The sequence below is a fragment of the Schistocerca piceifrons genome, chromosome 1 (genome assembly GCF_021461385.2).
Source record: "Schistocerca piceifrons isolate TAMUIC-IGC-003096 chromosome 1, iqSchPice1.1, whole genome shotgun sequence".
Classification (NCBI taxonomy): Eukaryota; Metazoa; Arthropoda; class Insecta; order Orthoptera; family Acrididae; genus Schistocerca; species Schistocerca piceifrons.
In genome coordinates, this window is record NC_060138.1 from 430107457 (window position 1) to 430132545 (window position 25089).

Consider the following 25089-nt stretch of genomic DNA (forward strand, 5'->3'; position numbering starts at 1 on the left):
AATTATCGTTTTTCGAACTATTATTTCTTTTCAAAATCACTACATCACATATAGCCTATGTAATACCTAGTGTTATTGAGTACACAAAACAGTTTAGTTTCTCCATGATTATGGCTGAGAATGTGATAAGAGTGGTATTATCCATGTGACCCTATTGCCTCTCGAGTGGCAGTATCCACGATTGTAAGATAGCTTACATGTCTAGGTTGCTGTGTAATTGTAAGTTATTGTCATCTTTTTCCTCATGGGACGCCGGCCGTTGTGACCGAGCGGTTCTAGGCGCTTGAGTCTGGAACCGCACGACCACTACGGTCGCAGGTTCGAATCCTGCCTCGGGCATGGATGTGTGTGATGTCTTTAGGTTAGTTAAGTTTAAGTAGTTCTAAGTTCTAGGGGACTGATGATCTTAAATGTTAAGTCCCATAGTGCTCAGAGCCATTTGAACCATTTCCTCATGGGAAATCTTTACTATGTAGAATGTTCTTTGAGTAAATGTGCTGTTAGATAGTTGCGTTCTTTGTGCACAACTTTACTAGTCCCAGATAGGGTACCATATCTTAGTTTAAATCAAAATTATTTGACCTCCAAGAAACGAGCATTTTGCATCCAGCTGCTACTTGTGTAGCCTGTCGAGGTTGTGGCACCTTTAAAGAAACTTGCAAATGTTCCCATTTAAGGTCTGAGCAGCGTGCCTGCATAGAGCCACCGACTGATGGAAAGCAAAGTTTGTTCAGTATTAAAATATTACAGCCCTTAGTCACTACTTAACTACACGAGCTTAGCAGCAGCAGCAGTAGTGGTAGTAGTAGTACTCATTTGTAGATCACTTTTACAAGATATTGGACATGTTGCGGTATTAGAATTTAAGAACAACAAAATTAACTTAAGTCATATGACAAACATTTACAAATTTACAGGTCTAGTTTGTCAAGTATTTTGTGAATGAAAGTATCGTATTTTAAACTAATGCGGAAAATGAAAACTGTTGGAATCCGTTGCTACCCTTGTTGCTGATTATGATGGTTCTATTTTTCAAATTACTAACATTTTCTTTCGCATTATGTGTGAAACTAGAACAAGTAGCTCATACTGAATGATTTACCGTTATTTAATTACTGATAGGCTCTTTGAGAAATTTTATTTATCATACTATACATCAAATGCTTGTTATGTTGGTTACACACTGTGCTTGTAATACCTTTAAATGTTGTTCAATATAGTTAGAAACAAGGTTTTTATGTGAAAATAACCTTTGACATTTTGGTTTTCTGTGGGCAGGGACAAATCAGAGATAACCCATTACAAATGTTTGCGATTATGTTCGCGATGTTCGCATATGTAGTTGTTTGAATGGACTCTAACCTCCTTGGTTGTTGTATATGTTGTCATGGTGATACCTCTGCTGCGAAGCCACCTGGTGTCAGATAGTGATACTACCAGTAGGAACGAGTGGAGAAAGAGCTGTTTGTTGTAAACATTGAGGTGTAAACATAAATACCAACGAAGCGATTTGGTTGATATAGTGTTCATTTTCATATTTAATTTTGATATTGTAATTAGGTAATTTACATTATTTTGTATTTCCTTCACTGTTTCCGGATTATCACAGCGCAATTAATATTTTTAAATTGTGCTTTTTGTGTTCTGAAAATCAATATCATTGTGAATTTGTTTAAAATTTTAGCACTGAATCTTTACTCATTGGGAATGTGTAGTTTATTAACGTGTGGCCGATGTTCAGTAATGTCGTTACCTACTTTCGATGAAGAGCAGGAATTAAATATAACTTAATTTTATCCTAGAGCATTGTCATGGTAATTTTTATCGACAATAGTTTCTACAGCATGAGCGCTTTTCTTAAGTGACGATCTTGCCGCATAACTTTACTGCGTGTAGTGCAGAACGGGAAAGTGAGGTTGCGGGCGAGGGCGGGTGGAGATCCCGGCCAGTGACGGGGGTCTGGCCGCCATGTCCTGCGTTGTCGTACTCGGACTCAACTGCAGCTGGAAACAGTGACGAAATACAGTAAGGTAGATGTGTACAGGCCTTGTAATTGCTAATTTTTCACTGTACATGATGTAGGTTATCATAATATTTCGCAAATAGATGAATGTACGTCACAGAGGAGACAGAGAACTGAAGGCTACTGTTTAGGGTCGATTAATGTGATCTTCGCCTCCAAAGTTTGCAAGGCAAACTCCAAGAATTTTGCACTTAATTTGGTTTTCTGTCGCGAGAAGTTACAATTTTCGGTGTTACAACAGCTTGTTCCTTGTTACTGAGCGATTAACGAGGCACGACGTGTCATGTAGAAGCTGGTGACGGGGTCATTGAGTAGCGGGCGAGGCCGGGGACGGATCCCGGGAAGCGCTGGGGGTCTGGCCGCCATATCCTTGCGGTGACTGCCCGTGATATTTCGGCAGTGTATTATTTGTCTTACAGGCTTCAAATGTGTGCGAATTTTGGTTCTATGGAATTTCTTAAAATTCTGTGTTTCTGTTACAATCAGGAGATAATTGATGGGCCGTTCGACTGCTCAGTAAATTTATCCAGAATGTAACTTAGGTGTTTGAGTGTGACAGCCAACACATTACATTTATTGTAAATGAAGTTAGCATTAATGAGGAAAATCTCCAGCTGAAGGGAAAATACGAACGAATTATTTGAAAATTTTGCATTGCGTTACGGACCTCGTAATGGGAATTCGTTTCAAATCAAGAGGCCTTTTTATAGTTATGATGGACTAATTGAGATTGTTTATCAACGCCCTGGCCCGATGACAGCGATCATTGTGCGTGTTTTGATGACAGTTGAATATTGTGTAAGGGATACAGCTTAGTAATACCGGCATTAAATGCTTGCATTCGTTCTGTCAGAGTTTAGTACACTTATAATTTGTTATTCAACATTTTGCTTTGCGTTTTCTGAAAACTGAAGTCGAACATGATTAGTGAGGTTTTCTAAAAGAGTGTTTCTTGTTCTGCTTACAGTGTTTTGCACAGAAATAAAATGCAAGTTTTCCTTCCAAGTGAACGGTGTATATTCCATTTTTTCAAGTATTAAGTGTGCTTCAGGAAAGAACCGTAAGTAGCATGTGCCCAGCACTAATACTGTAAAATAATTTTTTCCCGAAAGATGGGAGTTTAACTTGTTTAACTGTCGTTGCTGTTAACCTATTGATAAATGAACTTCAAATACTAGTTACTCAGGTTTCGAAATCGTTGCGTTAAATGTGTGATGTGATATTTAACACAATTTTGCATTCATAATGATTCATTGTGTCAAATGTTCAAAAATTGTACGTGTATTAACTAGTGGCAGAGTGAAAAATTCAGCTGGAAACAATAGGTGTGTGTGTGTGTGTGTGTGTGTGTGTAACTGCTTCTCAATGTATTTTAGTATATACCGCTGTTTTCCTTTTTTTCATATATTTCGATATTGCTGTATTTGGTTGTTTATTTTGCCAGTGTTTATTGCATTATATTTTCGTTTTCTAATTCCATGCTGTATTGATTTATTTTCCCAGTGCTTGTAATAGCCTATATGAATGAACATGTTATACGCAAAAATTCTGGAACTATTTTTCTTTTTCAGTTTGTCAAATGGTGTAATGCTATGATGAACTGTGAGCAGTCTTCATCCTGTTAGACATTTGAATTTAATTTCTTTTCTTTTTTTTTTTTCTTCTTCATGGTAGAACTACTGTTTTTATCTATTTGCGATTTCCTTAAGACACCAGAGAAGTTTCCAACGTTTGATGTGCAAGATGAGATTTTTTTTTCACCTCCCTTACTACCTTCGCTCAGCCACAGATTCTGGTTAGTGTATGGTTGTGATCGCTGTTGAAATCTTGGTTATGTCAGACTGATCAGTGCCATAGGCTGAGGTCGGTGTAAGGTTGACAGTTGATAATTTGGTTCTAAGGACCATGTTTAATAGGCTACTCTTTTCATTTAGAAATGGCAAACTGTAACATAAATCAGAGAAGCCAACTTTCATAATGGACAGATTTCTGACTAGTAAATGTGTATACAAAATTACGCGAATAAAAAGGAAATACTTAGGCTGCTTTCACACAAGTAATATGTGTTTGATCAGAAGTAATAGTCATGTTCGTAAGGTCAGGTTTTGTTTTTACAACCATCATTTTCTTCCTGGTGTTTAATTTCATAATAGGTTCAGAATCTATCATTTTCTTGAGATTTTCAACGTAACATCTACTGGCTGTACCTCATATTCTTGCTCCTTGCTATTTTGTTGTAGAACATGGCCTATCATTTTTGTTTTCCGTTGCTCCAGTACTTTGAGGGGTTGTTTTTTTTTTCATCTGCTGGTTTAAGAACTTCATTTCTTTTATGTCAGTTACTTCCCTCCATATCTACATTTCATTGGTCTCTTGTGACCTTTGTCTTTCCTGTGTATTATACAGCTTTCACATTCATATAGGATATTGCCCAGCAAAAACTTGTGTAAGAAGTATGCTTGCAACATAAGATTTGGTGAAACTCTTCCTTATTTTGGTATTCATGTGATATCTTGTTAACAACTTTGATTCATGAGGATGCATAGCAAGTGTTACTATTTTGATAGCTTTCTGAGCTATCAAACTTTTACATCCGTAGTAGCTGTTTGATGACTCTTGTTTACTATTAAACTCTCCAAACAACTGTTGTAAGTACGTTTTAAGATAAAAGATGTATGTACAGTACATACTGATTATAAAATAAAATACTGATAATGACAAATATGTATATCAATTCACATGGAGTAAAATAACAAGTGATGTATAATTCCATAAGGTGACCATGTAGTTGGCATTACTGTACTGCTCAAGGATGGATGTCCAGTCCTTTCAGCCAGGCAGTAGCTTCTCCCTTAAGCAAATGAAGGTCCTGGAAGGTGCCTTGGAATTTCCTGAAAGGGCATTCAGTGACGATGTGCTGTAGTGTCTGTTAGTTGTGTCCACAGTTACAGTCAGGTGTATCAACCATGCCCCATTTATGCCTCCAGTAGTGACAATTTCCATACCCTTTTTGGAACCGGTTGAGTGATGTCCAAGATCTCCTTGGTAGCTCAAATCTGACAGGGTGTTGGCTTGGATCTTTGATTAGATTATTTGGGTCTGGGCTGGAGGAAGACCATTCTCAGCACTAAGCATCATTGGTGTTAAAATTGTCTCTTACTAAACCCTCTCCCACCTTCCATGATGGTTTATGAGACCTTAGTCAAGATTAGGAGATGAGGTCTTGATGGATAGGAAGTTGACGATTGTCTAGGCATTTTTGCCACTCTTTTTTTCAGTGCTAACTGTCTTAGGAAGTGTGGAGTATGGATGTTGGGCGGAACAGAGTGTCACTGGGTTGGTGTTGACTTGATGGCTCCTGATATCAGCCTCATAGTATTATTAAGTTGAGTATCTACTGCTCGTGTATGGGTGCTATTTAACCATGTAGAGCTGCAGTATTCTGCTGTTGAATAGACAAGAGCAAGGGCCAATGTCCTGAGGGTTATCACATTCGTTCCCAAGCCATTTCCTGTCAGTTTTTGAATTATGTTATTTCTAGTTTTTATTTTGCAGGCTGTCTGCTCCAGGTGGGCTTTGAAGGTGAAACTGCGGTCAAATGTTACTCCCAGGTATTTTGGTTGAGGGTTGTATCTCACCATTTGGTTTCTGAAAGCGATTCTGGGTGCATAGTGTGCTTGCTTGTTGTTTAGGTGAAATTAGGTTGTCTCTGTCTTCATAGCGTTGGGTTTGCCATACTTGGAAATATTCATCCATCTTTTTCAGGTCATTTTCAAGAGTAATTTCTGATGTCTCGAAGTCAACAAATTGGCTAATTAAACGTATGTTGGCGGCGTAAATAAACATTTTAGAGTAGGTGTTTGGTAGGTCAGATATGTATATATTGAAGAGCAGAGGCAAAAGTACTGATCGCTGGGGAAGACCGTCATTGAGTTGGTAGTTACAGCTTTTCTTGTCATTAAGGTGTACTTCAATGTGTCTATTTGTCACCATGTTGTTAAGGAGTGTGGCCAGTTTTTTACAAGGTATGATGCACAAAAATTCAGCAGTATTCTTTGTCCTGTACTGTGTCATACGCAGATGATAGATCAATATATACAGCTGTGGATTTTTTTTTTCTTTTCTTCATAGCCCTTTTCAATATGTGTGGTTACTGCTAGTACCCAGTCGCTGCAGCTCCTTTTAGGTCTAAAGCCAGCCTGTTCCACTGGTATCTTCTCCTCAACAGTGGATTTTATTCTGTTAAGAATGAGTCTCTTGAGCAATTTATAGCAGACACTCAGGAGAGCTATGGGTGTGTAGTCTTCAGGGTGCTTTCCCGATTTTAGGATTGCTGTGATTTTGGTTCTCTTAAAAAGGGCTGGCAGCCTTCCCATTTGTAAAATGTTGTTGAAGAATTCTGTCATCCATCATAGAGCAATGGGGCCGCAATGCTTCAAAAATTCTAGGTATATGCTGTTGATGCCTGTGGCATTCCCTGTTTTTGTGTCCTTAATGGCCTTGGAGGTCTCGTATGTCTCAAAATTCTTTGAGACATCAGTTTCACGTGTTCTTCTTTTGATGCTGTTCAGTTCTGCTCTGATTTCACTGGTTTTCTTTTTGTCTACCTCTGGTGTTCTACGTGTAAGTTTCAAAATTCTGTTGGCAACATCATTGGGATTTATGTAATCACTGTTGTGTACTGTTTTAATTGAAGTTGCACCCTCTTGACAGTAAGTGCCATGCCTTTCTACTGAAATGTTCGAAACTCATTTCATTCATTAATGTGTGCCATTTTTTTCGGCGAGCTGAATCCAAACATTGCAAAAGCTCGTCAAGGTTGTCATTCTCTTGGTATTCGTTATAGAGGTCAGTGCATTCCCGGCCCCATCCAGGAATGTATATTTTTCCAATAGCGTCTGGGGGCATGCTTTGTGGCAATAGATAATAGCAGGCCCACAAATCGCCCATAATTTTCTGCTTTTGGAAGAATCCATTGAATGTTAAACTCTAGCTGAGAAGTATAGTTCTCCCAGTTAGATTTAGCAAAATTCCATCAGGGTTTAGTAATCAGTCTGATGATAGGAATGTGTGTCCCCATGTTGAGCAGAACAGGCCTATGTTGACTGCAAGTGAAATCTTAGAGGACTTTCTTGTTGCAATAAGGTGTAATTTGCACATCTTTTGTGATGAAGCACAAATCTGGACAGTAGTCTCTACCCCATTTAGCAGAATGGAATGTGCCCCTGTCTTTGGGGTCATACATTATAAACATATTCTGTCTCTCTGCCCATTTGGATTCTTGTTCGCAGTCTTGGTTGGTGTAGTTATATCCCCCATTGAGTGTTGTGACAGTTGAAGTCTCCCATTATGACTGCAGAGTGTTGGACATCTCAGATTATATTGTCATTCCAAGCTTGGTCTGGAGGCATATAGAGGTTTATAATTTCAATATTAGAAATTTTAATGCGTGTAACATCCATGTTTCCTTCTGTAGTGAATACCACGTTATTCATTCTCTCGATGTTATTCCTGACATAGGTGGCAGTGCCATACATTGTATGGTATGTGGCAACAGCTAGGGTGAAACTAGGTACTTTGCATCTGTTTCTTAGTTGTGTCTCATCAGAACAGTGTGTTTCCTGAAGTAAAACTACATCGACAGAGTGACTTCTATTTTCAGCTGTGATATTTTCAGAATATCTCCAGTATCCCTCGTCGGCTGGTTCTGATAAGAGCTTTAGGTTTTAGCATTTGATTTGGCATTCATTAGGATGTATTTCTAGAAAGCTGGGAAATCCACTTTAGGTCTAGCAGCGGGTATTGTAGACTATTTAGCCATGGCCTGGGATGAGCCATGTGGAGGCTAGTCTACTTTACACCCTATTAGGTAACTGAAAATTAAGAAGCATTATATTACAAAACATGAGTGTTGTCTAAGCTAATGACCATGAATTTCAACTTCACAAAAGAATTTACAGTTATATCTTTTATTGTAGACTATCACCAAACACTCGTTGTCTTTCAAGGGTTACACATGGAAAAAAGCTAGTTTATTTGTACTTCCGTAGGTGCTGTTATGCGATTTATGTACCCTACTATCATCTCAGGAAAACTCTGTAGGTGTCTGCAGATTGCTTCAGGTTCTCCATTGTAGAATATTTGTTGAAGTTTTGTAAATTTGTAATCATCTTTTTATGTATGTCTAGGTGTTCACCAAATTCAACAAATTAGGAAAAGGTAGATAGCTATTTATTGTAAAAAAGACATGTTAAGCTGCAGATAGGCACAATTAAAAGACACTTACATAGAGCTTTTGGCCACAGTCTTCATTGGCCAAAGAGGAATCATTCTGTTTTGTGTGTGTGTGTGTGCGTCTGTGCGCGCACGCGCGCGCACGTGTTTTGTGTCTGACTGTCTTTCTTTACTGACAGAGGCTGCAGCCAAAAGCTCTATGTAAGTGTCTTTCAATTGTGCCTGTCTGCAGCTTAACATGTCTTCTTTGCAGTAAGTAGCAATCTATCTTTTCCTACATTGTTGGTATTCTTACGTGGAGTTTCCACTGGTTAATTCATCAGATTCAATGTTACTTAACATTCTGACATTAGGTGACTGTCCATTAAAAAATATGTAAGAGCTTAAATGAGGGACAGTGCCATTACTAGCATGTTTTGCAGAGCATTGTTGTCAGCACTGGTTGTGAAGTGTGATGGTGACACAAAGATATCTGTTGACATCTACTGGTACTTCTAAATACACAAATGAGGTGTCAGCAGACAGGTTGTGTGTATTTTGTAGCAATAAAATGAAATGCCAAATCTTGACATGAATGTAACTGCAGAATGCTTAACATGTTCAGAAGAACAGTGGCTGTAGCCCCACAAATTTGAAAGAAATTTGCCATAACATAAAAGTACTTTCACAGTTCATGATATAGAGCGAAAATAGGTACTTGAACTGTGCAATAACAGAAAATAATATTTTTTTCTTTTCCCATTTTGCAAATTGTAGCAGATCTTCCTCCTGTGCATCACACTGACTCCCAGCCAAACTATCTCACTCCTGTCTGTGCTAATTAGTACAGTCAGTGAAGCAAATACAGTGTTAGAAGGGAGTACTAGAGCAACATACTAAAAATCCTGACTGGTAAGGTGTGTATGTGACAGTGGTGGGCCATTTAAAGGTCACTTTATAATGTTTTTTCTTGATTAACTCAAGAAATGCAGCTTCCAGAGGAAATGTTTCCTAGTACAAAATTAAACTACGTTAAATTTTTTCCAAAATGATCTTCACCTGACTCCATCAACCTCCTGACCCCACCGACACCCCGCACCCCTACCTTGTACCTTCTTCCTAAAATCCACAAACCCAATCATCCCGGCCGCCCCATTGTAGCTGGTTACCAAGCCCCCACAGAACGTATCTCTGCCTACGTAGATCAACACCTTCAACCCATTACATGCAGTCTCCCATTCTTCATCAAAGACACCAACCACTTTCTCAAATGCCTGGAATCCTCACCCAATGTGTTACACCCAGAAACCATCCTTGTAACCATTGATACCACTTCCTTATACACAAATATTCCGCACGTACAGGGCCTCGCTGCGATGGAGCATTTCCTTTCACGCCGATCACCTGCCACCCTACCTAAAACCTCTTTCCTCATCACCTTCCAGCTTCATCCTGACCCACAACTTCTTCACTTTTGAAGGCCAGACATACCAACAATTAAAGGGAACAGCCATGGATACCAGGATGGCGCCCTCGTACGCCAACCTATTCATGGGTCGCTTAGAGGAAGCCTTCTTGGTTACCCAGGCCTGCCAACCCAAAGTTTGGTACAGATTTATTGATGACATCTTAATGATCTGGACTCACAGTGAAGAAGAACTCCAGAATTTCCTCTCCAACCTCAACTCCTTTGGTTCCATCAGATTCACCTGGTCCTACTCCAAATCCCATGCCACTTTCCTTGACGTTGACCTCCACCTGTCCAATGGCCAGCTTCACACGTCCGTCCACATCAAACCCACCAACAAGCAACAGTACCTCCATTATGACAGCTGCCACCCATTCCACATCAAACGGTCCCTTCCCTAGAGCCTAGGTCTTCGTGGCAAACGAATCTGCTCCAGTCCGGAATCCCTGAACCATTACACCAACAACCTGACAACAGCTTTCGCATCCCGCAACTACCCTCCCGACCTGGTACAGAAGCAAATAACCAGAGCCACTTCCTCATCCCCTCTAACCCAGAATCCCCCACAGAAGAACCACAAAAGTGCCCCACTTGTGACAGGATACTTTCCGGGACTGGACCAGACTCTGAATGTGGCTCTCCAGCAGGGATACGACTTCCTCAAATCCTGCCCTGAAATGAGATCCATCCTTTATGAAATCCTCCCCACTCCACCAAGAGTGTCTTTCCGCCGTCCACCTAACCTTCATAACCTGTTAGTTCATCCCTATGAAATCCCCAAACCACCTTCCCTACTCTCTGGCTCCTATCCTTGTAACTGCCCCCGGTGTAAAACCTGTCCCATGCACCCTCCCACCACCACCTACTCCAGTCCTGTAACCCGGAAGGTGTACACGATCAAAGGCAGAGCCACATGTGAAAGCACCCACGTGATTTACCAACTGATCTGCCTACACTGTGATGCATTCTATGTGGGAATGACCAGCAACAAACTGTCCATTCGCATGAATGGACACAGGCAGACAGTGTTTGTTGGTAATGAGGATCACCCTGTGGCTAAACATGCCTTGGTGCACGGCCAGCACATCTTGGCACAGTGTTACACCATCCGGGTTATCTGGATACTTCCCACCAACACCAACCTATCCGAACTCCGGAGATGGGAACTTGCTCTTCAATATATCTTCTCTTCCCGTTACCCACCAGGCCTCAATCTCTGCTAATTTCAAGTTGCCGCCACTCATACCTCACCTGTCATTCAACATCATCTTTGCCTCTGCACTTCCGCCTCGACTGACATCTCTGCCCAAACTCTTTGTCTTTAAATATGTCTGCTTGTGTCTGTATATGTGTGGATGGATATGTGTGTGTGTGCGAGTGTATACCCGTCCTTTTTTCCCCCTGAGGTAAGTTTTTCCGCTCCCGGGATTGGAATGACTCCTTACCCTCTCCCTTAAAACCCAAATCCTTTCGTCTTCCCCTCTCCTTCCCTCTTTCCTGACGAGGCAACCGTTGGTTGCGAAAGCTAGAATTTTGTGTGTATGTATGTGTCTGTTTGTGTTTCTATTGACCTGCCAGCGCTTTCGTAGGGTAAGTCACATCATCTTTGTTTTTAAATATATTATTCATTTTTTCTGTAGGACTATCAGTTTCCAGGTTGCAGAGAATGGAAAAATTGTGCAAATTATTAAAAACTGTTTTAATGGTATAAAATGACTGCTTACTGTTAAATGAAGTGAGTGAAGAACAAGTATTAGATGTTTGTACCACATCTAAATGCAATGGAACCATATCAAGGGATAAATTGTGTTTTGGATGTGTAAAAAGATAGGTGGGATGAAGTGTTGAAGGGGCTGTAGGTATCAGCTGTCTACCACTCAGAAGAGCCTGCCCTAAGTGTAATATGCTGACAACGTGTTCAACACATGGATTTCGTTGCCTCAACTGTCAGACCCTAGACTCTGCTCTCCCAACACTTAAAATGGCACAGAGGCTTAAGTGTCTCCCTCTGCAACAGAAGTAGGTCATCTAGGTGTTACGGAACTTCAGTTATTTCAGGATAAATCAACCTATGTATTACAGCAGATTGATGTTCTAGACTTGTGCATGATCAGATCTGTTCCATCAGACATATTCACACCCGTCATGCAAGATGTACTAGGAAAGTGTAGTATGAGGGTTGTCCCATAAGTACTCGATCCAACAAAGAAAACACAAAAATTTTTAAGAAAAGTATTTATTTTTCAATGTTATCTCCTTTCAGCTCTATACACTTTTCCCATTGATGTTCAATAAGTTAGATACCCTTTTTGTAATGAGAAGTGTGTAACTCTTCAAAATAGCCATTAACTGCTGGCATCACGTCTTTATTTGTTGAAAATCTTCGACCACTGAGCCATTTTTTCAAGTTTGGGAACAGAAAATAATCTGACAGGGCTAAACCTGTCAAATAGGGTGTGTGAGGTAGCAAGTCAAACTTAAATTCATTAATTTTGGCCATTGCAATAACGGACTTGTGAACTGGTGCATTATCCTGAAGAAAAAACACTTTCTTCTTGACCAAATGCAGCCTATTTGCTTGATTTTTTTTGCCCAAATGTTGCAATAAGTTCACATAATACTTGCTGGTGATAGTTTTTCCTTTTTCTAGCTAGTCAGTGAAAATTATCCCACACACATCCCAAAAAACCTATGCCATGACCTTGCCTGCAGATGAAATGGTCTTTGCCTTCTTTGGAGTCAGTTCTCCAATTAGTGTCCATTGTTTTGACTGTTCTTTTGTCTTGGGATTGAAGTGGTGGACCCATGTTTCATCCATGGTTATGAAACAGCACACAAAAAAATCAGCTTTATTGCTGCAAAAATTCGCTAAACACTCGATTGAAACATCTTCACGACACTGTTTTTGCTTGAGCAAACGTGGCACAAACCTTGCCCTCGGTTCACTCGTGCAAATTTTCAGATAATATGTGATGTATTGCACTTAGTACCGCTTTGTGGATTTTCTTCGCCATTTCTGGAGTCGTCACCTCATTTGGCCGACCACTGCGATGCTCATTTTGGCAGCTTGTACAGCTTCATTTAAACTCAGCTACCCAGTATTTTACTGGTGTCAACGAAGAAGCAGACCCTCCCAAAGTAGAATCTAGCTCAGATTTAATATTGGTTGCACTGAGACCTTTCAGGAAAAAAAAAAAAAAAAAAAATTGTATTACATAACGATGACCAGTTTTCTCCACTTTCACAAGTTCACTCCCAACATTCACTAGTGATGGCTGCCAAACAAATACTAAACAATGTGACATCTTCAAATGTGAAATATATGCTTCAGAGATCGTATGCTTTGTAATCCAGAGATATTTTTCAACAATGACTGCCATCTCTCGGTCAAGCCTGGTGCTTACGGGACCACTCTCGTAAGCGGCTGCTCTCAGAGTAGCCAACTCTACAAGTGCCAGCAATCTCTGAATGGAAGAGGCTTATGCACACTACCAGCAATACAAGGCCAAGAGAAGTGCAGTAACTCTCTGGTCATTCATTACTTCTCCATCAAGTGATATAGCTTTACAGTATTCTGTCAACAATAGACAACAGCAGGATCCCACATTTACTAACTCAGTACCTTTCCGTCCAGCACTACAATGGTCACAGACAACATCACACAAATGGAAACACTTTGTACCATTGTGTATAGGATTGTATTATACATAAAAGCTTATTTAACTATTGCAGACATGTTCTCAATAAACTGAAAATGACTGCACAGGCCCAATGAAGTTATTTTGTCTACATACAAAGACATGTGAACGGGAAATGCTGGGAAGTATAGTCTGCGTGTAAACTGAAAAGTGAGCATCACTCATGGTGGGGGGAAGTCACCTTTCCCAGAAGGATGCTATCACCACCTTATAGAATGTCTCACACTCAGTTTCTCCTCTAGCAGAATAGAAGAATGTACAGTGATTTACATAGAATCTGCCCATATGTTTTTCTTGTGTTAGTGTTATTAGTAACTCATATCTGAACTCCATATACTGCTACTGAACTTTCTGGTATACAAATAACCCCCAGGTATGTTGATGCACTTCATTACCTATGATTCACTTTGTGAAATTCCCTGTAGTTGCTTCTTGTAATGTAGTGTGATAGAGAGGGGGGGGGGGGGGCGATGCACGTGCTCACTCATCAATTTGCGGACCTATGAAGAATGGAAGTGCATGACGACGATCTAGTGACCTATCTACCCTCGTGTCTCCACACTATCCCCTCTCCCTCTTTGGAACACAATTTACCCCTTCATGCGACTCGACTGCATGTAGATGTGATGCACATATTAAATGTTTGTTCTTAACCCACTTCATTTAACAATACACTAATCTTGTATTGAAACATTGTTTTTAAAAATGTAAGACTTTCCATCCTGTGCAATGTGGAAACTATTAGTCCTAGAGAAAAAATTAATAGGAACTTTTTTGTAAGAGGTTTAATGTAGTTTAATTTCATACTGGGAAACATTTTCTCCAGGTGCTGCAGTTTTCTAGATATTCAAGAAAAACTTAAAAACTTGACATTTAAATGCTCCACACACTCATGACCAACACCGACTCAAAGGACGTCACGTCAGCTAGGCACGGCGAACGCCAGGTCTGTTGCAAGCATACTCATAATGGTGGTGTCTCCCTCTCTGACACAGGAAAATGTGAAACTATTGGCGGTAGTTGACCAACACACATTGTTCTAAGAGATTTCTGCAATCAATTAATTGTGAAATTCATTACACTTCTTAACAATTAGTGTACTCCTGAACTTAAATTTCCAACTGTTTTAAGGATTGTCATACAAAAACAACTTCATGGTCCAGCAGCAACAGAATTCGTGCTTCTTTACCTTATTTGTAAATCTGAGGAAGTTACGTTTGTACTGGGTTGCTTTTACAAGAAACTGTGAATGTATTGGTGCTCTTCTTTAGGTATCTTGGGTGACTATGGGGTGAGGAGCACTGAATGTTAATGAAATATCTTGCGATTGTACGCGTTGGGGGGGGGGGGACAGAAGAATAGGCAAAAGAGAGAGACTTGTTTTATCAAATAAAATTTTTTTATCTTATAAAGTTTCTCCTTTCAGTTGCAAGAGGGGAATATTTATCTTTTCTAATGTGCATGTTTAAAAAAGTTTAAGCTCAGCAGTATTTTCGATGTATGAAGCTATTTTGTTTCCTGTTTAGAATTCCTTTTGTTGAAAATGACTATAACCTAATGACTGGCAACAGTTGGACATTTACACATGTAAATTAGTTCACATTTCCAGTGACGATGTCAAGCGAAAATAAATAAATAAAAGAAAGTAGTTCATTGTAAGGGAGTTGGGGTTAAGTTTTGATAACAAAGTGGATCAAATAAATATAGTTACTTGAATGTAAAATTTTAGAAGCTTGCCATGGGGCAAACCATCTGCTCATATTGATCTACGTTTGTTTCGACAGTATTCATTAATACAGAACTATGATCTTCATTTGTAGCTTCATGATAGTAAGAAAATCTTTCATCTAAATAAAACTGCAGAATCCAAAACAATACCAAACATTTTGTCCAAAAATAAGAGATTTATAGTGATAAGCACACCCAGACGTTTCTGCCTGCAACAGACCTGGCGTTCGCCATACCTAGCTGACATGACGTCACGAACAAGCACCGAGGCCTTCCTTTGAGTCGGTGTTGCTCATGACCGACTGGCATGTTGCTCATGGCTCTCCTTCTTACCACTGTACAAAAATTTGCGACTGTATGAATTTTTTCCCCTAGTCAACCATTTTTGGCCTTCGTTGACTGTGCTGAAGAACATAATGCTGCACAGATTAAATCTGTCACCATAGCAGTCACTCCATAAAATAGCTTCTTGTGGTGTCACATTTGTTGATTTTTGTCAATGCAAAATAAAACTCTCTCTTTCCTTTCTAACCAGGGCCTCGAGTTACGCTACAGACCAGCCTATTGTCACACCCTTCATTACAAAGAATAATAGAAAAGGAGTGTGATATCCATTTTGGCAGCAACTTATGACAACTTATGTCCAGAGTCTATGAAGGAGATTGCTTATAAAATATTTGTGCAAACCATTCCAGGCTATTGCACAAGTGTGTGGGACTCTACCACAAGGGACTAGCAGAAGACACTGAATATATGCGAATGGTTGCAAATTTGTTTTCTCCAAGAGAGAGCATCACTGAGATGCTGAAAAACCTGAACTGACAGAGATGTAATGGTAGACAGCAACTGTCCTGCAAGTGCATACTTACAAATTTTCAGGAAACAGTATTGAGTCAGAGATATAGAAATATCGTACAACCCCATATATATCTTTTGTGTCGTTTCGTTGTCACTGTAGTCTTGTACCATGGGAAGTAAGGAGAAGTTGTTGTTTGGTGGCCGGTATCCTCTTTCTATAACACAAACTGCACGTATGTATTAACAGGGTTCTTTATTCATAAAAACAAGAAGTTACTTAAGTTAAGATAGTCCATGTGTTGTGGTAAAAGCTCTTCTGTAATAGTCTACGTTAGCCTCACTGCTGGTTATTTATTTATTTAGCTTATGGCATGAGAAACTACATTGAAAACAGCATAAAAGAGAATATTCATTGTTAAAATATAGGGGGTAAACATAATAAAATAATGTAAATTGAACAGTGACACATAACAATAAATGTATAACTACATTACAAGACAAAAAGATTGCATAAAGTTCAGATTCCAGTATTTTCAGCAATCACAGTTCCACACTTAGATTCTGTTGCCACTCCACAGCTTGTGGTGTTGCACTCTGGAAGTCGTCGTCAGTGCCAGTGAACGCCCTCAGTGGACACTCGCTGGTGGATGGTTTGTTCTTTGACACCACAGTCACACCCTGGGTCAGGTCTCAAGTTCCATCTGTACATCGAGGATCTGCATCGGCCATGACCTGTCCTTATTCTGTTTAGTGTTACCCAGGTTTTCCTTGGGAGATGAAAGCCCAGTAGATGATTGTGAGTTTCACATAAAGTATGCCATTGTGGATTGGCTCTGTTTCTCCAGTCCGTCCGCCAGGTTTCAGCGCCATAGTAGTTTTGGCTCAGAAGTTGCTGTGGAGTCTTCACAGGAGGATTTCTGGATTTGAGTCTTCTAAATACAGTAAGGTCCTGGTGGATTACTGGAGATCTTTTTGAACTCTCTTATGAGTATGTTGCATCAGCGTATATAAGGCAGTTCGGTGTTACTGAGGACTATTAGCCAGTAGAGTGGAGTGGTTTTAATAGCTCCAGCAATTATTCTCATCATCTGATTTGGCACCACATCTACTTTTCCCATGTCCACGCTCTTTAGCTGCATTGATGTGCAGTATTCAGCTGTTGAGTAGACCAAGCTTAGAGCGGTGGTACGGAGTGTCTCTGCACCAGCTCCCCAGGTCGTTCCCACTAATTTGTGGAGGATGTTGTTTCGGCATTTCAGTTTTGGAACCAGGTTTGGGTGTTTTTTGTGAGAGAGAGTGCAATCCAAAGTTATGCCTAGATATTTTGGATGGGAATTGTAAGGAACACAGTACCATTCAGAGATATCTGTAGAGGTGTTCCAGCCAGCCTATTATTTAGGTGGAAGCATGAGATCTCTGTTTTAAGTGTGCTTGGGATTAGTCGCCATTTACTGAAGTATTCAGCCATCAATTCCAGATCTTGGGTAAGAGTCTGTTCAAGAGCAGTCATATTAGTATGTTGGCATGCAAGAGTGATGTCATCTGCGTAAATAAATTTTCTGGATGTGGTAGTTGGTAGGTCAGCTACATAGAGATTGAACAGCAGAGGTGCAAGCACTGATCCTTAGGGAAAACCATTACTCAGGAGTTTTGATATGCTGAAAGAGCCACCCATTGAGATTTGCAAGACTATTTGACAACATATTCTCTTAAAGAGACATCATCGTTTTACATAAAGTAGCTTTTAGGAACTTATATGTTAGACCCTCTTTCCAGACAGTATCATATGCTGCTGTCAGATCGACGAAACCGCACTAGTTTTCAGGCGTTGTTCATAGGCCCAATCAGTGAACATTGTTAATGCAGTTTCGAAGCCGTCTGAAGCCGGCTTGGTCGATAGGCAGAGATTACAGTATGATTGGATTTAATCTGTTGCGAAGGAGACGCTCAAGCAGTTTATATGCTACACTTAAGAGAGCGATGGGTCTATAGCTTTCTGGTTTATAATCTGGCTTTCCTAGTTTGATGATGGCAATGATCTTTGCCCCTTGAATTCTTTTGGCAAAACTTTTTTTTTTTTTTTTTTTTTTTTTTTTTTTTTTTTTTTTTTTTTTTTTTTTTTTTTTTCCACAGTGTGTTAGAACTCTGGGTGTATGTTGTCAAGACCAGGGGCCTTGCCATTTCTTATGTCTTGTAGGGCCTGTAGCATTTCTGTGACAGTAAATGTTTTTTTCAAGTCTTGTTGTTCACGACTGTTTTTCTTTAATGTGTTTAGTTCTTCCTTTGTTTTATGTGAGTGTTCTTTATCAACAGGTGCTCTAGATGTTTTGACTATATTGTTGGCAATTTGGTCTGGTGTAATACTTGGTTTAGTTTTGTGGTATATGTGAATTAGCTCCTAGTTTCTTCAGAAGGCTCCATGCTTTTCTGCTAGAGCATCTAAAATCCAGTTTTTCAATGGTGTTCCTCCATGTGACCCTCCTAGCTTTGTCCAGGCTATGCAGAAGGTCATCTGCGACTTCAGATCTTCTGCTCTTCTTGTAGTCCTCGTCAGCCGTTCACAAGCTTCACTCCATCCTGGTATATACTGCTTTCTAATACCCCCAGGAATGTGTTTTCAGCGGTCTTTAAAACAGTGTCAGTAAATTTTTGATAATGCTGAGGATGAGGGGGTATGAATTGTACGCTAGAGTCCAGGTCTCTAGAAAAGCCAGACCAGTCAGCTTTGGAGAAATTACACTGGGGCAGTGGAGGCATAAGGATCATGGAGATCTCTATGCCCACCTCAAGGAAGATTGTTCTCTGCTGACTGTGCAGAAGTGTTTAACGGTGTGACAGTTAACAGGGATTGGCTTAGCTCTCGGGTCGGTGGAAACAAAACATAGGTTGGGGTTTGTCTCCGATCCCCGTTTGGCTGATTTGAAGGTTGCCATGTCTTTATGGGTATAAATTAGGTGCATTTTCTGCATCTCAGCCCATTCCAGAATCCTGAGCCCGTTTGTGTTGCTTTCCCTGTACTTCCATTCAGTATGCTGGCTGTAAAAATCACCTGCAATTAGGGCAGGATGGCCGACGAGTGGAGGCTGATTTGCTGGCCAGGAAATAACGGGGGGTTTTAGGTGTTAAAGATAGTTAAATCTCCCACTTTTATAGTGGTGTTACGGATATTATCGCTGTCAGCTGTAGAGACAAGCTTCTTATTATCAATATTTGTCTATGCGTAGGTATCGGTGGCATAGTTTGGGTGGTACGTTGCGCCAATCAATCTGTACCCTGAGATTTTTCCTCTCCACTGGAGCTGTGCTGCATGTGTAGTGTGTGTTTCTTGTATTAAAATGATGTCAATGTCATTGTCTAAAGGAAGCTTTGATAAGCATTCACTCTTTGGTCTGCGTATGTTTTCCATATTAATCTGGCAGACGCGCAATATTGGTCCCACGGTCTTTGTCCTAGGGCCTTGGGAAAGGCCATTAGGGTGTTTCGCTTGCCTTGTGTCTGGTTATCCCGAAGGTCGTAAGACAGTCCGGATTACCTAGGTTTCTAACTCTTTAGCCGCTTGACAGCATTGCCCGGGGTGTACCACATGAAGGTGAGTTAGATATTACACCCCTCACTGCTGGTGATGTACACCAGTCATCAGTCGCAGCCCAGTGAGAGTCGAAGTTAGCTCAGCCTCTAGCTGTACCTAGCAACCAAAGTAGTGTCAATGCGGGACGTGTACTTCGTGGCTGGTAATCGAGAGGGTGTTGGCAGCACGTTGCCTACGAGTCTGTTTTCGGCCTCTCCCCAGATAGGCGCGTTGCTTGTGCCTACTATTGATCTCCTCGCAACCGGTAGGAGCTGCATGACATTTTTCCATTGGGTCTACTGTGTAGATTCCAAAGACCACCAGTAAAGCATTGCTTGGCATGGTGCCAAAGTCTCCTGTGAACCTAAGGAGAACATTCCTTTGCGCATATCACAAATTTGCCTGTTCCTCATGCCTGTGTGCTCAGACCCTTGCTGCATAGCCTGTGATGGAAGTGAAAATAGCATCATGACAGCTTCTCACTACATGCAGTGGTAGCTTGTAGTTAGCTGTTGACACACAGGCAGTTTTGTGCATACTGTTGCTTGCTTTGTTTACAGTTGTCTGTATGTGTTGTGTGCAGTTGTGCTTTTCATCCATTTGGACTTGAACATAACGTGTGATTGGTTGTCTGAGGATAGAGATGCTTTCTAATTTAACTGTAGAATTTCTACATGATGAAAATTGTTGTTTAAGGCGTATGCTTGTGGGTTTCTGTGTTGCTATGGTTAATTTATTGTTTATGGCCATCACAACATCCAGGGAAGAACACCATTCACCATTTCCTCCAACTCAGCACTTCAGTTTCCCAATACCACAGCCTAGACATCACAGGCATACACCACTACCCCACTACCCTATCAACACGGTTATCTTCTTCCCTGTTAGTTCTTTTTATTACTTTTTCTGTGCTGGCTGAACATCCTACACCTCTATCACTACAGTTATCTATAAAGCTGTAGTATAGACACTGGGGGACCCGTAGTTCACACATCCAGCTAAACAACACAGGCCACCATAAATGATCAAATGCTCCTGCGATGCCAGTTAATATTGCTATTGCATATTTTTGTTGTATAAGTCTGCTGTTTCTATTGCCTTAGTAGATGCATCTTCAATACATTTCCCTTTTCTTAAACAAAATGGGCATTGATTAAATCCATTAACCTCCCTGCGCGAATGTACCATGACCTAGAGAAATCTTTCCTCAGTCTTTGCAAGTATGTCAGACAGACAGATCGGTCTGTAGCTTTTGGGATTAGCTGGATTTTCAGCCTTGGACTTTTTCATTATTACAGCTTCTTCTAATTTCTTGCTGGCAAGTACCCTACCCAGTGTTAAGGAATCATTTAGTAGTCTGGTTGGTAATGGCATAATTTTTACTTCTATTTGTGTAGGGGGCTTGACATGAAAATCATCTGGTCCTGGAGCTTCTCAGTTTTTCAGTTTTGTTATGGCTTGGGCTGCTTCACTGGACAGCGCAATTATTAAAGTATTGATGTATTTATTGTTTAGGGCATATCTAAGTTGTCTGAGGAATTGGTTGTCATGTTGATCATCATCTGGGAGGAGATTTCCAAAAATGTATTCTGCTTGGCAGTCTCCATCCATGGTTCACTGATCAGTCTTCAGTTTACATTGTGAATAAAGTTTGTTTTCTCTGTAAATATTTTATACAGTTTGCACCACACATCAGTCTTCAGCTGCTTAACTTGGTTAGCTTTCTGATTTTACCTGTTGGTGCTGATCAAGCAGTTCTTGGTGTTGGGACTTAAGACTTCTGTATTGCACCAATTGGACTATGATGATCTTCACTAGCTCACCTTGTGTACCATCTAATATCCATCAGTTTAGGTGACCATTCCATCTTCCTTAATGATTTGACAGCACATCCAGGCACACATTTGAGTTGCGCATTTTGTAATATTTCATGCAATGCGTGACCCTTTAGATTTACACTGCCTTACAGTCTATTGACACTGTATACTATTTCAGATAGCTTGTTTAAGTTTGCTTGCTTAAGGTTAAACCTTTCTGCCATAATTAAGTTTATTATTTCTATTGTTAACTGTGAATGTAATTATATCGAAATCACTACTGATTACTCCAGAGTGAACTGTTGTTGCTGTTATTATGGTCTTCAAGTCCAGAGACTGGTTTGATGCATCTCTCCTTGCTACTCTATCCTGTGCAAGCTTCTTCATCTCCCAGTACTTACTGCTACCTACATCCTTCTGAATCTGCTTAGTGTATTCATCTCTTGGTCACCCTCTGTGATTTTTACCCACCACACTGCCCTGCAATACTGAATTGGTGATCCCTTGATTCCTCAGAACATGTCCTACGAGCCAATCCCTTCTTCTAGTCATTTGTGCCACAGATTTCTCTTCTCCCCAATTCTGTTCAGTACCTCCTTGTTAGATACTTGATCTACCCATCTATTTTTCAGCATTCTTCTGTAGCACCGCATTTCGGAAGCATCTATTCCCTTCTTGTCTAAACTATTTATCGCCCATGTTTCACATCCATACACGGCTACACTCCATACAAATAAGTTCAGAAAAGACTTCCTGACACTTAAATCTATACTTGATATTAACAAATTGCTCTTTTTCAGAAACACTTTTCTTGACATGGCCAGTCTACATTTTATATCCTCTCTACTTCGACCATCATCAGTTATTTTGCTCCCCAAATAGCAAAACTCCTTCACTACTTTAAGTGTCTCATTTCCTAATCTAATTCCCTCAGCATCACCTGATTTAATTTGACTATGTTCCATTATCCTCGTTTTGGTTTTGTTGATGTTCATATTATATCCTCCTTTCAAGACATTGTCCATTCTGTTCAACTGCTCTTCCGTTCTCCATGGATTTTAATTTCTACTCCAAATTTTTCTTCTGTTTCCTTTACTGCTTACTCTATATACAGATTGAGTAAAATTGGGGAGAGGCTACAACCCTCTCTCACTCCCTTATCAATCACTGCTTCCCTTTCATTCCTCTTGACTCTTATAACTGCCATCTGATTTCTGTACAAAATGTAAATAGTCTTTCGCTCCCTGTATTTTACCTCTGCCACCTTCAGAATTTGAAAGAGAGATTCTAGTCAACATTGTCAAAAGCTTTCTCTAAGTATACAAATGCTAGAAATGTAGATTTTCCTTTCTTTAATCTATCTTCTAAGATAAGTTGTAGGGTCAGTATTACCTCACATGTGCTGACATTTGTACGGAATCTCAACTGATCTCCCAGACGGTTGGCTACTACCAGGGTTTCCATTCATCTATATATAAATTAATCAGTATTGTGCAGCTGTGACTTATTAAGCTGATAGTTCAGTAATTTTCAAACCTGTCAACACCTGCTTTCTTTGGGATTGAAATTGTTATATTCTTTTTGAATTCTGAGGGTATTTCGCCTGTCTCGTATGTCTTGCTCACCAGATGGTGCAAGTACATCACTCTTGTATAGACCCTTTGTATACTCCAGCCACCTTTCTGCTTTGTGTTCTTTACTTAGGATTGGTTTTCGTCTGAGCTCTTGATATTCATATAAGTGGTTCTCTTTTCTCTAAAGGTCTCTTTAATTTTCCTGTAGCCAGTGATATATGCCTGTACATCCTTACATTTGTCCTCTAGCCATCCCTGCTTAGCCATTTTGCACTTCCTGTTGATCTCATTTTTGAGACGTTTGTTTTCCTTTTTGTGTGCTTCATTAACTGCATTTTTATATTTTCTCCTTTCATCAGATAAATTCAATATCTCCTCTGTTACGTAAGGATTTCTACCAGTCCTTGCCTTTTTACCTACTTGATCCTGTGCTGCCTTCATTATTTCATCTCTCAAGCTTACCACTCTTCTTGTACTGTATTTTGTTCCCCTGTTCCTGTCAGTCGTTCCATAATGCTCTCTCTGAAAATGTCTACACCCTCTGGTTCGTTCAGTTTATCCAGGTCCCATCTCGCTAAAAATTCCCACCTTTTAGCAGTTTTCTCAGTTTTAATCTACAGTTCATAACCAATAGATTGTGGTCAAGGTCCACATCTGCCCTTGCAAATGTATTATAATTTAAAACTTGGTCCCTAAATCTCTGTCTTACCATTATATAATCTTATTTGAAACCTTCCAATGTCTCCAGGCCTCTTCCACGTATACAACCTTCTTTCATGACTCTTAAACCAAGTGTTAGCTATTATTAAGTTATGCTCTGTGCAAAAATCTACCAGGCGGCTTCCTCTTTCATTCTGCCCCTATTTCATATTCACTTTTCCTACTATTGAGTTCCAGTCTCCCATGACTATCAAATTTTTGCCTCCCTTAACTATCTGAATAATTTCTTTTATCTCATCATATATTTCTTCGGTCTCTTTGCCATGTGCAGAGCTAGTTGGCATATAAACTTGTTATACTTTGGTAGGCGTGGGCTTCGTGTCTGTCTTGGGTACAATAATGTGTTCACTATGCTATTCGTAGTAGCTGATGCGCATTCCTATTTTTTTTATTCACTATTAAACCTACTCCTGCATTACCTTTATTTGATTTTTTTTATTTATATCCTGTATTCACCTGTCCAGAAGTCTTGTTCATGCTGCCACCAAACTTCACTGATTCCCACTATATCTAACTTTAACCTATCCATTTCCCCTTTTTAAATTTTCTAACCTATCTGCCCGATTAAGGGATCTTACATTCCACTCCCCGATCCGTAGAATGCCAGTTTTGTTTCTCCTGATAACGATGTTCTCCTGAGTAGTCCCCACCTGGAGATCCTAATAGGGGACTATTTTACCTTTGGAATATTTTACCCAAGAGGACGCCATTGTCATTTAACCATACAGCGAAGCTGCATGCCCTCGGGAAAAATTATGACTGTAGTTTCCCCCTTGCTTTCAGCCATTCGCAGTACCAGCACAGCAATGCCGTTTTGGTTAATGTTACAGTGCCAGATCAGTTGCCCCTGCAACTGCTGAAGAGGCTGCTGCTCCTCTTCAGGAACCACACGTTTGTCTGCTCTCTCAACAGATACCCCTCCGTTGTGGTTGCACGTACGGTACGGCTATCTGTATCACCGAGGCATGCGAGCCTCCCCACCAACGGCAAGATCATGGGGGGCCTGTGCACTTTTAAATTTTTTTTACAACTCTGCTGCTTGTTAGTGTAATGTCTGTGTAAGCGCCTGTGCTTGCTCTGTTTTTGTATGTCTCAGGTTGTCCCAGGTGATTCGCCACTAGCAGTTCAAGTTCTTGAATGATATCTAAAACCTTCTGGGATCTTTGATGTGTGTGTCTGCTGAACCAGAGGGCATTTTTCACATTAATATAAGTGGCATTCAAATGAAACCTGGTCACTAGTGTAAAGCAACTGATTTTATTAACTCAAAAATGTAGTTTTACATGGTATACTCAGAAATGGTCACCAAAACTGTTGGCACATTTATCCCATTGTGACACTAGCCAGTCGATTCCATCCTTGAAGAGGCTACTAGGCTGCTGTCAAATCCAGGCTTGAACCCAGTCACACACTTTGTCATCCGTTGCGAATTGATGTCTGCAAAAAGCTTGTTTTAGAGCTCCAAACTCATGAAAGTCACAT

The 25089-nt window shown here is 40.2% G+C and overlaps 1 protein-coding gene across 9 annotated transcripts in view; it reads left to right on the forward strand.

Annotated features, from left to right (window-relative positions):
- The first annotated feature begins 1431 nt into the window (after positions 1 to 1431).
- Positions 1432 to 25089, forward strand: part of LOC124790314 (nucleolar transcription factor 1-A-like) — a 210033-nt gene continuing 186375 nt past the window's right edge. For 2 of the 9 annotated variants that reach the window (XM_047257773.1, XM_047257776.1), the window contains exons 1-2: positions 1432 to 1560; positions 2991 to 3083. The gene's annotated coding sequence lies outside the window, so the exon portion shown is untranslated. Of the gene's footprint in view, positions 1561 to 1886; positions 2031 to 2370; positions 2822 to 2990; positions 3084 to 25089 lie in introns of those variants that run through there. The other 7 variants (XM_047257774.1, XM_047257778.1, XM_047257780.1 and 4 more) reach the window with 7 other exon arrangements.